The 13,666-nt window shown below is 46.5% G+C and overlaps 1 long non-coding RNA gene across 1 annotated transcript in view; it reads right to left on the reverse strand.

Annotated features, from left to right (window-relative positions):
* Nucleotides 1-7,635, reverse strand: part of LOC141094384 (uncharacterized) — a 17,687-nt gene extending 10,052 nt beyond the window's left edge. The window contains exon 1 of the long non-coding RNA XR_012233053.1: nt 7,107-7,635. This is a non-coding gene — a long non-coding RNA (uncharacterized lncRNA). The remainder of the gene's footprint in view (nt 1-7,106) is intronic.
* Nucleotides 7,636-13,666: the final 6,031 nt, after the last annotated feature.

A 13,666-nucleotide genomic window follows, 5' to 3' on the forward strand; every position in this document is an offset into this window, starting at 1 on the left:
AAGAGCTAACAGCGCATTACATCCCTGGAATACAAATAGGAGATATAAAGTGCAGCAAGTGCCATATGGAATATTCCAGGAACATATTACAGCCCATATAGTGTATAGGAGGAAACCTCCTAACAAGAGATGGGGATTACACATCCTATAGACGACATGCCAGTAGTGTACAGATAAAGATGACAGATTCACCACTATTCCCTCTTACACGCGTTTCGCCACGTCAGCTTCCTCAGAGAGGGTATGGATAAGGGTTTCCAAAGGTGTATTTATATGGATTTCCAACAAACCAAGGTCCTGCACTAATCCAGGCAAGGAGAGGAACTCTGGGATGGAGTGGGAGTGTTTCTAAAGGAATTGGGGCTGCTCCCCGGTCATATCGATGGAACACATGAATGAGTCCACCAATGTAAGCCAATCACATTGGTGGTTATTGTTTATACCTCCCCTTTCCTATCCAGGTTCATGTTATTGGTGTGACACCTAATAGTGGTTGGGACATACCCCTGATGGCTTATTGGTGTAAACCGAACGACCTGGGGCAAATGGCAATCAGAGCTCACAGGCAGTGAGTATACCCCACGTGGGTAAATGCATCTGTGACACTCCTGGGTGATGTGTTACATGCAGGATCCAGGAAACAGCATCACACGCCATTCCAGGTAACTCCGCCTCCGGGCACTTCCGATTGGAAGGTGTCGCTGAGCAGGAGTGACCGAAACAATGCTGGATGGACGCATCACCATGGAGACTGGACGAGCCCACACCACCTTAGCATTCAGCATCCCCAGTGAAGCAGGAGGTTCAGGATGAAAACCTGCTGGTAAGACCAAGATGAATGATGCTGCATAGAGCGATCTGGTAGCGATCAGTCAGGTAAAGTGACAGTGAGGGGCAGGGCCGGCATCAGCACCCGGGCAAGTGCTGGGGCCCTGGTGAGACAGGGGGCCACTCACGCTGTCTGGGATACCCGCCGCCACACCCCCCATGCACCGACCCTATCCTCGCCCTCCCAGAGACCCACCGCAGCCAGCAATAAGTCATCGCTGCTGGGCTGTTATCTTCTTGCACAGGACCTGTGATGAGGTCACAGAAGGGGAGGAGTCATGGGTCACATGATCAAAAGCCTCGCTGTCTGCATGACTCTGCTGTGCTGGTTGTCATGGTGCTGGATGAAGGAAGTTTATGTGTTGGGTCAGGAGGGGTTTACAGGGGGGATATAGCATAGCTGTGTGTGTACAGAGCAGAGCCGTGTGTGTACGAGGTGTACAGAGCAGAGCCACGTGTGTATGAGGTGTGCAGAGCGAAGCCGCATGTGTACGCGGTGTACGGAGCGGAGCCGTGTGTGTACGAGGTGTACAGAGGGGAGCTGTATGTACTAGGTGTGTGGAGCTGAGCCATGTGTGTACGAGGTGTAAAGAGGGGAGCCGTGTGTGTACGAGGTGTAAAGAGGGGAGCCGTGTGTGTATAAGGTGTACGGAGCGGAGCTGTGTGTGTACGAGGTGTACGGAGCGGAGCCGTGTGTGTACGAGGTGTACGGAGCGGAGCCGTGTGTGTACAAGGTGTACGGAGCGGAGCCGTGTGTGTACGAGGTGTACGGAGGGGAGCCGTGTGTGTACGAGGTGTAAAGAGGGGAGCCATGTGTGTACGAGGTGTAAAGAGGGGAGCCATGTGTGTATAAGGTGTACGGAGCGGAGCCGTGTGTATACGAGGTGTACGGAGCGGAGCCGTGTGTGTACGAGGTGTACGGAGTGGAGCCGTGTTTGTGCGAGGTGTACAGAGGGGAGCCGTGTGTGTACTAGGTGTGCGGAGCTGAGCCGTGTGTGTATAAGGTGTACGGTGCAAAGCCGTGTGTGTACAAGTTTTACAGAGGGGAGCCATGTGTGTATGAGGTGTATGGTCGGAGCCGCGTGTGTGCGAGGTGTACGAAGTGGAGCCGGATGTGTACGAGATGTACGGAGCAGAGCCGGATGTGTACCAGGTGTGGGGATCGGAGCTGCATGTGTACGAGGTGTGCGGAGTGGAGCTGCCTGTGTACGAGGTGTACGGAGCAGAGCCATGTGTGTATATGGTGTACGGAGCGGAGCCATGTGTGTACGAGGTGTACGGAGCAGAGCCGCGTGTGTACGAGGTGTGCGGAGCAAAGCCACGTGTGTACGAGGTGTACGGTGCAGAGCCCGGAGCCGAGTTTGTATGAGGTGTACGGAGCGGAGCCGTGTGTACGAGGTATGCGGAGCTGAGCCATGTGTGTACGAGGTGTATGGTGTGAAGCAGTGTGTGCACAAGGTCTACAGAGGGGAGCCGTGTGTGTACGAGGTGTACAGTGCAGAGCCCGGAACCGTGTGTGAAGGAGGTGTATGGAGTGGAGCCATGTGTGTACGAGGTGTACAGAGGGGAGCCATGTGTGTACGAGGTGTGCGGAGCTGAGCCGTGTGTGTACGAGGTGTATGTTGCAAAGCTGTGTGTGTACGTGGTGTGGGGAGCGGAGCTGCATGCCTACGAGGTGTGCAGAGTGGAGCCGCATGTGTACAAGGTGTACGGTCCAGAGCCGTGTGTGTACGAGGTGTACGGAGCGGAGCCGTGAGTGTACGAGGTGCACGGAATGGAGCCCTTTGTGTACAAAGTGAATGAAATTGAGCTGTGTGTTTACGGAGCGGAGCAGAGCCGGGTATGTGCGGGGTGTATGGAGTGAAGTCGCGTGTGTATGGAGCACAGCCGTGTGTGTACAAGGTGTATGGAGCAGAGCCGTGTGTGTACGAGGTGTGCTGAGCTGAGCCGTGTGTGTAAGAGGTGTGCGGAGCTGAGCCGTGTGTGTACGAGGTGAATGGTGCAAAGCCGTTTGTATACTAGGTGTACAGAGGGGCGCCATGTGTGTACGAGTGTACGGACGGAGCCCCGTGTGTACGAAGTGTACAGAGGGGAGCCGTGTGTGTACGAGGTGTGTGGAGCTGAGCCGCGTGTGGATGAGGTGTGCGGAGTGGAGCCGCGTGTGTATGAGGTGTACGCTGCTGAGCCGCGTGTGTACGAGGTGTGCGGAGCGGAGCTGCGTGTGTACGAGGTGTACGCTGCAGAGCCCGGAGCCATGTGTGTGTGATGTGTACCGAGCGGAGCCGCATGTGTACGGAACGAGAGCGTAGCCGTGTGTGTACAAGGTGTATAGAGGGGAGCCTTGTGTGCGGAGCTGAGCTGCGTATGCACAAGGTGTACGGTCCGGAGCAGTGTGTGTACGAGGTGTACAGAGTGGAGCCGCGTGTGTACGAGGGGTACGGAGTGGAGCCGCATGTGTACAAGGTGTACAGAGTGGGAGTGGAGCCGCGTGTGTACGAGGTGCACAGAGCAGAGACGAATGTGTATGATGTGTACGGAGCAGAGCCGGATGTGTACGAGGTGTGGGGAGCGGAGCTTCGTGTGTACGAGGTGTGCGGAGTGGAGCCACGTGTGTACAAGGTGTATGGAGCAGAGCAGTGTGTGTATGAGGTGCATGGAACGGAGCCCTGTGTGTACGAAGTGAATGGAACAGAGCCATGTGTCTACAGAGCGGAGCAGAGCCGGGTGTGTATGGGGTGTACGGAGTGAAGCCGCGTGTGTATGGAGAGAAGCCATGTGTGTACAATGTGTACGGAGCGGAGTCGTGTGTGTAAAAGGCATACAAACCAGAACCGTGTGTGTATGAGGTGTGCGGAGCCGTGCGTGTGCGAGGTGTATAGTGGGGAGCATTCATAACTCCCAACCATCCTGGATCCAGTGGGACAGTCTCGATTTTGAGAGAGACTGCCCCAGCCAGGAGCTTAATTTTCCTGCAGACACATGAATACAAGGCAAAGCCCCAAGGAGCACTTTAAAACTTGCACGTGACGTTCTACCGGAAGTGACGTTGTGGAAGCTGACCAGAAATGAGGTAATTTCGGGAGGAGATTTTGAAGGAACCATGGAGGCACTTCAGGGAATGCTTCAGATCCATCACCGTGTCCTCCTCCAACAGCACGAACAGCGAGATCGCCTTGGAATCGGGGAGGCCGGCCATGTGAGTGGATCATGATATGTCCTGCATTGGGAGGCTCAGGTGGGCCTTATAATGGGAGCCGGGCTGCTATGATATCTTTATAGAATATTTCTTTCTCTCTATGTTTCTTTCTCTATCTCTGTTCTTTCTTTCTCTCTCTGTTCTTTCTCTCTAATCTTTTTTTTCTTTCTCTATGTGTTCTTTCTTTCTCTGTTCTTTCTTTCTCTCTCTGTTCTCTTTCTTTCCCCTCTTTCTTTCTCTCTGTTCTATTTCTCTCTCTGTTCTTTCTTTCCTCTCTTTGTCTCTCCCAGTTCTTTCTCTCTCTCTGTTCTTGCTTCTCTTTCTTTCTCTTTCTCTGTTCTTTCCTTCCCCTCCTTCTTTCTCTCTCTGTTCCTTCCACTCTTTCTTTCTTTCTTTCTTTCTTTCTCTGTTCTTTCTTTCTCCTCTTTCTTTCTCTCTCTGTTCCTTTCCCTCTTTCTTTCTCTCTACCACTCTTGTTGTGAGTTCATTTTTCCCTTCACCATTGAGGTCTGATGAACTCCCTCCTCTGGTGAAGGAAGGTAGTGAGGCTGATTACCAAACACCTGGGCAGCTAGATGATGACTGGGTGGCTGGAATTGAGGACTGGATATAAGGCTGCCGACGCCCTTCTTCCTGGCTGGTGATTTTCCTGCTGGATTCTTGGAGACCAGTCCGATTCCTGCATCTCAAAGCTATGTTTTTCTGCTCTTCTTTGTACTGTTCAGTTTTGTTTTTGTTTTGCTTTGTTTTTTGGGAGTTCTGCCATCCCCGGCCGGGGGTGAGCTGAACTCCATTTTTGTCTCTGATCTGTTGATATTTTGCTCTGTCTTCAGAATATACCTGAGTGCTGATATAGTCTTTTGAAGCCTAGCGACTTCAGGGCCTGTTTTTCCTATCAGTCGGTTGAGTCATTTTGATAGGGTTTTTGCGGATGGCAGACAGCAGCTTTCCTATCCTGTCCTATGTAGTTAGCTTGGGCCCCATCATTTGCTCAACCTATCTTTCTATCTGTGTTAGTGTTTTCATCTTGCTTCACCGTCATTATATGTTGGGGGCTGCCTATTGCTTTGGGGTCTGCTCTGGGGCAGTTTAGTTTTTCCCCTTTCTGTCTTTAGGCTATATAGTTCTCCGGCTGTGATCGAGGGGTCTAGGGCACCGTAGGAACCCCCCACGGCTACTGCTAGTTGTTGTGGATAGGTTCAGGGGTCTGCAATCCGATAGCTGCCAACCTCTCTGGTTTTTCTGGACTTAGCTGGTATTTTGTTTTTTCCTCCTTCGGTGACTCATCATAACACACTCTGTTCTATCTTTCTTTCTCCTCTTTCTTTTATATCTCTCTATGTTGTTTTTTCTGCCCACTCTTTTTTTATCTCTCTGTTCTTTCTTTCTCTGTTCTTTATTTATTTATTTCCCCTCTTTCTTTCTCTCTCCCTCTCTCTGTTCTTTTTTCCCCTTTCTTTCTTTCTTTCTCTGTTCTTTCTTTATTTCCCCTGTTTCTTTCTCTCTCCCTCTCTGTTTTTTCCCCTCTTTTTCTCTCTGTTCTTTTTATTCTGTCCACTCTTTCTTTCTCTCTGTTCTTTCTTTCTCTCTCTGTTCTTTCTTTCTTTCCCCTCTTTATTTCTGTTTTTCTCTGTTCTTTCTTTCTCTCTGTTCTTTCTTTCCCTTTCTTTCCCCTCTTTCTTTCTCTCACTAATCTTTCTCTCTCTCTCTCTGTTCCTCCTTTCTTTCTCTCTGTTCTTTCTTTCTCTGTTCTTTCTTTCTGTCATGATTCCAGTGCAGGTTTTTGAGCTGCACACCGGGGGTTGATGTCTGGAGCTCTGTGCAGGTTTTGACCTGCACACTTGGGGGTTAATGGTCGTGGCCTCTTTCTGGTTCTGGGAGAGCTTCATAAACCTCTGGGTAGCTTCAATCCCTGCCAGTTATACTTTTGCCTTTGGCGTAGTGTGCTGACCCCCGTGTGCTTGTATATTGCCATAGCTTGTTTATATGGTTCTGACCCGATTCTGTTTCCCGTTGTGAGTTTGCCTGTTGATTTTGTACTGCATTATTATCTGTGTATGACTCATTGCCTGTGATCTGACTACTCTCTGCTCGACCCTCTTGTACCCTGCAGATATCTCTGTGTATGACTCATTGGCTACGTCCTGACTATTCTCCCTGTCTATGCCCCTTGGTAACTTTGTCTCGCAGTTACTCTGCTAGGAATTGTCTTGCAGCTCCTAGCTCTGTGGAGTTTAGGCCACGCCTCTAGCAGTCACGTGCTTCAGGTCCTGCGGGTCTGAAGTACACATCTATTCGGTTGCTGCCCGCTCCACAGGTATCTTTGAGCACGCTTTCGCTTTACTCAGGGCACGCGCACTGGCTCAGTGAGCAAGTTCAGTGCGGTGTCTCTGACACTTTCTTTCTGATCTCTCTCTCTGTTCTTTCTTTCTGTCTCTGTTCTTTCTTTCTCATCCTTCTTTCATACATACACTACTAATTAATAGCCTCCTTTCCATGAACGTGTTTTGCCACAGAGAGTGTGTCCGTGTGGATCACATGCGTGTCCGTGTGATCCACACGGAGACAAGTCTATTTTTGGCCGGCACCACGGATGCCACACGGCATGAATCATGGTATGTGTTAAAGGGGGGGCCCACAGAGACTCTTTCGCCAGGGGCCCTCAAAAACCTGGAGCCAGCCCTGGTGAGGGGTGTCAGGAAACAAAGGAATGCATGTGAAAAGTGCCAAATGTGACACCACCAAGTGACCAGTGATAGTGCAAATATGCAACGGGTGAGAAATGCATAATAAAAAGTTATATGTTACAGTTATAAAGATAAAAACAGCTTAAAAAAATTGAGGGATAATTTGAGAAAAAATACATATAAAATATTTGGAAAAGTGTTTGTTGTGAAGTGTATACACTTATAAAAATGTTTTCTTTAAAGTATAGAAATATAAATAAATCAGTATTAGGATGTGTAAAAAAGAAATATGTTATTTTATTAAAACAATGTAATAAACAATAAATTAAGTGAATAATCGTGAATGAAATTGTTATTAAAAAATATAAGTAAATCACAGAACCTGATATACTTACCGGAATATATGGGCTTATATTAGAATCCCTTATAAACAACTGGAAAGATAAAAACAAAGGATAAAGGGCGGAACAAAAAAGCAAGCACCAAAAAACTCATAACCACAATTTAACCCCTTCACCCCCAAGGCTGGTTTGCACGTTCATGACCAGGCCAATTTTTACAATTCTGACCACTATACCTTTATGAGGTAATAACTCTGGAACACTTCCATGGATCCCAGTGAGTCTGACATTGTTTTCTCGTGACATATTGTACTTCATGATAGTGGTAAAATTTCATTCAAATAACTTGCGTTTATTCGTGAGAAAAACGGAAATTTGGCAAAAATTTTGAAAATTTCGCAATTTTCCAACTTTGAATTTTTATGCCCTTAAATCACAGAGATACGTCACACAAAAAACTTGATAACTAACATTTCCCACATGTTTACTTTACATCAGCACAATTTTGGAACCAAATTTTTTTTTTGTTAGGAAGTTATAAGGGTTAAAAGTTGACCAGTGATTTCTCATTTTTGCAACACCATTTTATTTTTACGGACCACATCACATTTGAAGCCACTTTGAGGGGTCTATATGATAGAAAATGCCCAAAAGAGACACCATTCTAAAAACTGCACCCCTTAAGGTGCTCAAAACCACATTCAAGAAGTTTATTAACCCTTTAAGTGCGTCACAGGAATTTTTTTGAATATTTAAAAAAAAAATGAACATCTAACTTTCTTTCACAAAAAAAATACTTCAGGTTCAATTTTTTTTATTTTACCAAGGGTAACAGGAGAAATTGGACTGCAAAAGTTATTGTGCAATTTGTCCTGAGTATGCTGATACCTGATATGTGGGGGGAACGACTGTTTCGGCGCATGGCAGAGCTCAGAATGGAAGGAGCGCCGTTTGACTTTTTCAATGCAAAATTGGCTGGAATTCAGATCGGATGCCATGTCACGTTTGGCGAGTCGCTGATGTACCTAAACAGTGGAAACCCCCACAAGTGACCCCATTTTGGAAACTAGACCCCCCAAGGAACTTATCTAGATATGTGGTGAGAACTTTGAACCCACAAGGGCTTTACAGAAGTTTATAACGTGCAGCGGTACAATTAAAAAATCATATTTTTTCCACAAAAATGATCTTTTCATCCCAATTTTTATTTTTCCAAGGGTAACAGGACCCTAAAAGTTATTGTGCAATTTGTCCTGAGTAGGCTGATACCCCACATGTGGGGGTAAACCACTATTTGGGCGCATGGCAGAGCTCGGAAGGGAAGCAGCACCATTTGACGTTTTTGGATGGAATTGAGATCGGACATCATGTCGCGATTGGAAATCCCCTGATGTACCAAAACAGTGGAAACCCCCCACAAATGACACCATTTTGGAAACTAGACCCCCTAAGGAACTTATCTAGATATGTGGTGAGAACTTTGAACCCCCAAGGGCTTCACAGAAGTTTATAGCATACAGCCGTACAATTAAAAAATCATATTTTTTCCACAAAAATGATCTTTTCACCCTCAATTCTTATTTTTCCAAGGGTAACAGGACCCTAAATGTTATTGTGCAATTTGTCCTGAGTACGCTGATACCCCACATATGGGGGTAAACCACTATCTGGGCGCATGGCAGAGCTCGGAAGGGAAGCAGCGCCATTTGACGTTTTTGGCTGGAATTGAGATCGGACACCATGTCGCGATTGGAAAACCCCTGATGTACAAAAACAGTGGAAACCCCCCACAAATGACACCATTTTGGAAACTAGACCCCCTAAGGAACTTAACTAGATGTGTGGTGAGCACTTTGAACCCCCCCAGTGCTTCACAGAAGTTTATAACGCCCGGGCGTGAAAATAAAAAATTTGTATTTTTTCCACAAACATGATCTTTTAGTCACCATTTTTTTTATTTTCCCAAGGGTACCAGGAGAAATTGGACCCCAAAAGTTGTTGTCCAATTTGTCTTGAGTATGCTGATACCCCATATGTGGGAGAAAACTACTGTATGGGCACACGTCGGGGCTTGGAAGGGAAGTAGTAATGTTTTGGAATGCAGACTTTGATGGAATGGTCTGCGGGTGTCATGTTGCCTTTGGAGAGCCCCTAATGTACCTAAACAGTGGAAACCCCCCACAAATGACCCCATTTTGAAAACTAGACCCCCTAAGGAACTTATCTAGATGTGAGGTGAGCACTTTGAACCCCCAAGGGCTTCACAGAAGTTTATAATGCCCGGGCATGAAAATAAAAAAATCGTATTTTTTCCACAAACATGATCAATTAGTCCCCAATTTTTTTATTTTCCCAAGGGTAACAGGAGAAATTGAACCCCAAAAGTTGTTGTCCAATTTGTCCTGAGTATGCTGACACCCCATATGTGGGAGAAAACTACTGTATGGACACACGTCAGGGCTCGGAAGGGAAGTAGTGACGTTTTGGAATGCAGACTTTGATGGAATGGTCTGCGGGTGTCATGTTGCCTTTGGAGAGCCCCTAATGTACCTAAACAGTGGAAACCCCCACAAATGACCTCATTTTGGAAACTAGACCCCCTAAGGAACTTATCTAGATGTGTGGTGAGCACTTTGAACCCCCAAGGGCTTCACAGAAGTTTATAATGCCCGGGCATGAAAATAAAAAAATTGTATTTTTTCCACAAACATGACCAATTAGTCCCCAATTTTTTTTATTTTCCCAAGGGTAACAAGAGAAATTGAACCCCAAAAGTTGTTGTCCAATTTGTCCTGAGTACGCTGACGCAACATATGTGGGAGAAAACTACTGTATGGACACACGTCGGGGCTCGGAAGGGAAGTAGAGATGTTTTTGAATGCAGACTTTGAGGGAATGTTCTGCGAGTGTCATGTTGCCTTTGGAGAGCCCCTAATGTACCTAAACAGTGGAAACCCCCCACAAATGGCCCCATTTTGGAAACGAGACCCCCTAATGTACTTATATAGATGTGTGGTGAGCACTTTGAACCCCCAAGGGCTTCACAGAAGTTTATAATGCCCGGGCATGAAAATAAAAAAATCGTATTTTTTCCACAAACATGATCAATTAGTCCCCAATTTTTTCATTTTCCCAAGGGTAACAGGAGAAATTGGACCCCAAAAGTTGTTGTCCAATTTGTCCTGAGTACGCTGATTCCCTATATGTGGGAGAAAACTACTGTATGGACACACGTCGGGGCTCGGAAGGGAAGTAGTGACATTTTGGAATGCAGACTTTGATGGAATGGTCTGCGGGTGTCATGTGCGTTTGGAGAGCCCCTGATGTACCTAAACTATTGAAACTCCCCACAAGTGACCCCATTTTGGACACTAGACCCCCTAAGGAACTTATATAGATGTGTGGTGAGCACTTTGAACCCCCAAGTGCTTCACAGAAGTTTATAACGCTCGGACGTGAAAATAAAAAAATCATTTTTTTCCACAAAAATGATATTTTTGCCCCCAATTTTTTTTTTTCCTAAGGGTAACAGGAGAAATTGGACCCCAAAAATTGTTTTGCAATTTGTCCTGAGTAGGGTGATACCCTACATATGGGGGTAAAACACTGTTTGGGCGCATGGCAGAGCTTGGAAAGGAAGGAGCACCATTTGACTTTTTCAACTCAGAATTGGCTGGAATTGAGATCAGACGCCATGTTGCATTTGGAGAGCCCCTGATGTGCCCAAACAGTGGAAACCCCCAATTCTAACTCCAACCCAAACCCCAACACACCTCTAACCCTAATCTCAGCCCTAACCCTAACCCTAGCCCTAACCCTAGCCCTAACCCTAGCCCCAGGATGAGTTGACGGTATGAGTTTTCGTTTTTATTGGTACCATTTTCGGGCACGTGACATTTTTTGATCGCTTTTAATTCCGATTTTTGGGACGCAGAATGAACAAAAACCAGCGTTTCATGAATTTCTTTTGGGGGGGTGCGTTTACACCGTTCCGCGTACGGTAAAATTGATAAAGCGGTTTTATTCTTTGGGTCAGTACGGTTACAGCGATACCTCATTTAGGTTTTTTTATGTTTTGTCGGTTTTATGCAATGAAAACTATTTTATATAAAAAACAATTATTTTTGCATCACTTTATTCTGTGAGCTATAACTTTTTTATTTTTTCGCTGATGATGCTGTATGGCAGTTCGTTTTTTGCGGGACAAGATAACAGTTTCAGCGGTACCATGGATATTTATATGCGTCTTTTTGATCGCGCGTTATTACACTTTTTGTTTGGCGGTATGATAATAAATCATTATTTTTTGCTTCGTTTTTTATTTTTATTTTTTAAGGGGTTCGCTAAAGGGGTTAACTAATGGGACAGTTTTATAGGGCGGGTCGTTACGGATGTGGCGATACCTAATATGTGTACTTTTATTGTTTAGGTTTTTTTTTATTTCCAAAAAATGGATTTATTGGGGGAATATTTTTTTTTTTCTAATTTATTTGGCGATTTTTTTTAAATTATTTTAACACTTTTTTTTATTTTTTTTTAATTTTATTACATAGTCCCTGGTGGGACATCACTGTCCTGTGACAGATCGCTGATCTGTCACATCACAGATCACTGTGACAGATCAGCGATCTGTCACAGGCAGTGCAGAAGGCTTCCTCATGCCTGCGCTTTGCAGGCACTGAGGAAGCCAGCTTCCTGCAGGCCCCCAAAGGCCCCGTCGCCATCTTGGATTCGGGGGCCTGCAGAAAAGGAGCCCCTCGCAGCAGCGCTGCACATTGCGCTGCCGTGGGGGGCTCAGGGAAGCACGGAGGGAGCCCCCTCCCTGCCAATGCTTCCCTTTAACCCCCGCTACACCGCGATCATGTTTGATCGCGATGTGCAAGGGGTTAACGTGTTGGGAGCGGTCCGTGACCGCCCCTGACACATTGTGCCGGGTGTCAGCTGTGATAATCAGCTGACACCCGGCCGCGATCAGCGGTGCTCACCATGTGGGCGCCGCTGATCGCGGTAGACGTACTATCCCATCCATGGGCATAGGGGCCCGGGTCCCATGGACGGGATAGTACGTCGGATGTCAGAAAGGGGTTAAAGTCAGAAAAATACAGAAAAAAATCTAAGCTTATATTCAAACTGCAATGTTAGGCTGGTTTCACATTTGCGTTTTTTAGCGCTGGAAAAAAACGCACACCTGTGCATGCGTTTTTTCCCCTATATTTAACATGGGTGCGCATACCTGCGCGCTGGTAAGCGCATGTATGCGATTTTCATGCGCTGCGTTTTTTTGGGGTGTGCGTTGGGATTTTCCAGACGCAGCATGTTGCATTTTTTGGCCCTGCAAAAAAGCGCATGCGCACATATGCGCACGTTTTGCGCTAAAAATGGCCATTATAGCCTATGGATGCGCATATGTGCGCACTGGCATGCTCATGTATGCGTTTTTTTGCATATGCGTTTTTTTTTTTAAACCATGGAATTTAGGGGTTTGGGTTAGAGTTAGGGTTAGTTAAGGGGGTTTAGGGTTAGGGTTATGGTCAGGGTCAGGGTTAGGGTTGGGGTTTGGGTCAGGGTTAGGGTTAAGTATGGTTTTGTTAAGGATTAGGGTCATGGTTAGGGTCAGGATTAGGGTTAAGTATGGTTTTGTTAAGGGTTAGGGTCAGGGTTAGGGTTAGGGTCAGGGTTAGGGTTAGGGTTAGGGTTAGGGTCAGGGTTAGGGTCAGGATTAGGGTTAAGTATGGTTTTGTTAAGGATTAGGGTCATGGTTAGGGTCAGGATTAGGGTTAGTATGGTTTTGTTAAGGGTTAGGGTCAGGGTTAGGGTTAGGGTTAGGGTCAGGGTTAGGGTCAGGATTAGGGTTAAGTATGGTTTGGTTAAGGGTTAGGGTCAGGGTCAGGGTTAGGGTTAGGGTCAGGGTTAGGGTTAAGTATGGTTTTGTTAAGGGTTAGGGTCAGGGTTAGGGTTAGGGTTAGGGTCAGGGTTAGGGTTAGGGTTAGTTAGGGTTTAGGGTTTGGGTTAGGGTTAAGTATGATTTGGTTAAGGGTTAGGGTCAGGGTTAGGGTTAGGGTCAGGGTTAGGGTTAGGGTTAGGGTCAGGGTTAGGGTTAGTAAAGTCATGGTTTGGGTAGTGTGAGGGGCCACCTAAAAATGTTGGAAAAAAACGCAAACGCGGTAAAAACGCGCTAAAAACGCATACAAACGCATAAAAACGCTGCGTTTTTTTCATGCATGCTCATAAAAATGCTTGAAAAAACGCAGCAGTTGTATGCTTATGTATGCGTTTTTTCAATGCGTTTTTTTGCGGGAAAAACGCGCTGCAAAAAAAAGCAAGTGTGAAACTAGCCTTAGTCACATTTGATCTGTATCTCTCCCAGAAAAAAAGTCATCATAGTGTCATTCCCTGTAATAACCGGATAGAGGATTAAATGATTACGGAGAGACTGTCCATTGTTAGAATAGTGGGTAGACACAGATGGTATCCAATGTTCCTAACCAGGGCTGCCACTAGGAATTTCGGGGCCCCATACTGGCAAAATTTATGGGGCCCCCCTTGAGACTCCGCCCAGGCTCCACCCCCAGCTCCGCCTCCACCCTAGCTCCTCCTCCACCATGCGAACCTTC

The sequence above is a fragment of the Dendrobates tinctorius genome, unplaced genomic scaffold (genome assembly GCF_039654945.1).
Source record: "Dendrobates tinctorius isolate UK_male_01 unplaced genomic scaffold, ASM3965494v1 ptg000063l, whole genome shotgun sequence".
Taxonomy (NCBI): Eukaryota; Metazoa; Chordata; class Amphibia; order Anura; family Dendrobatidae; genus Dendrobates; species Dendrobates tinctorius.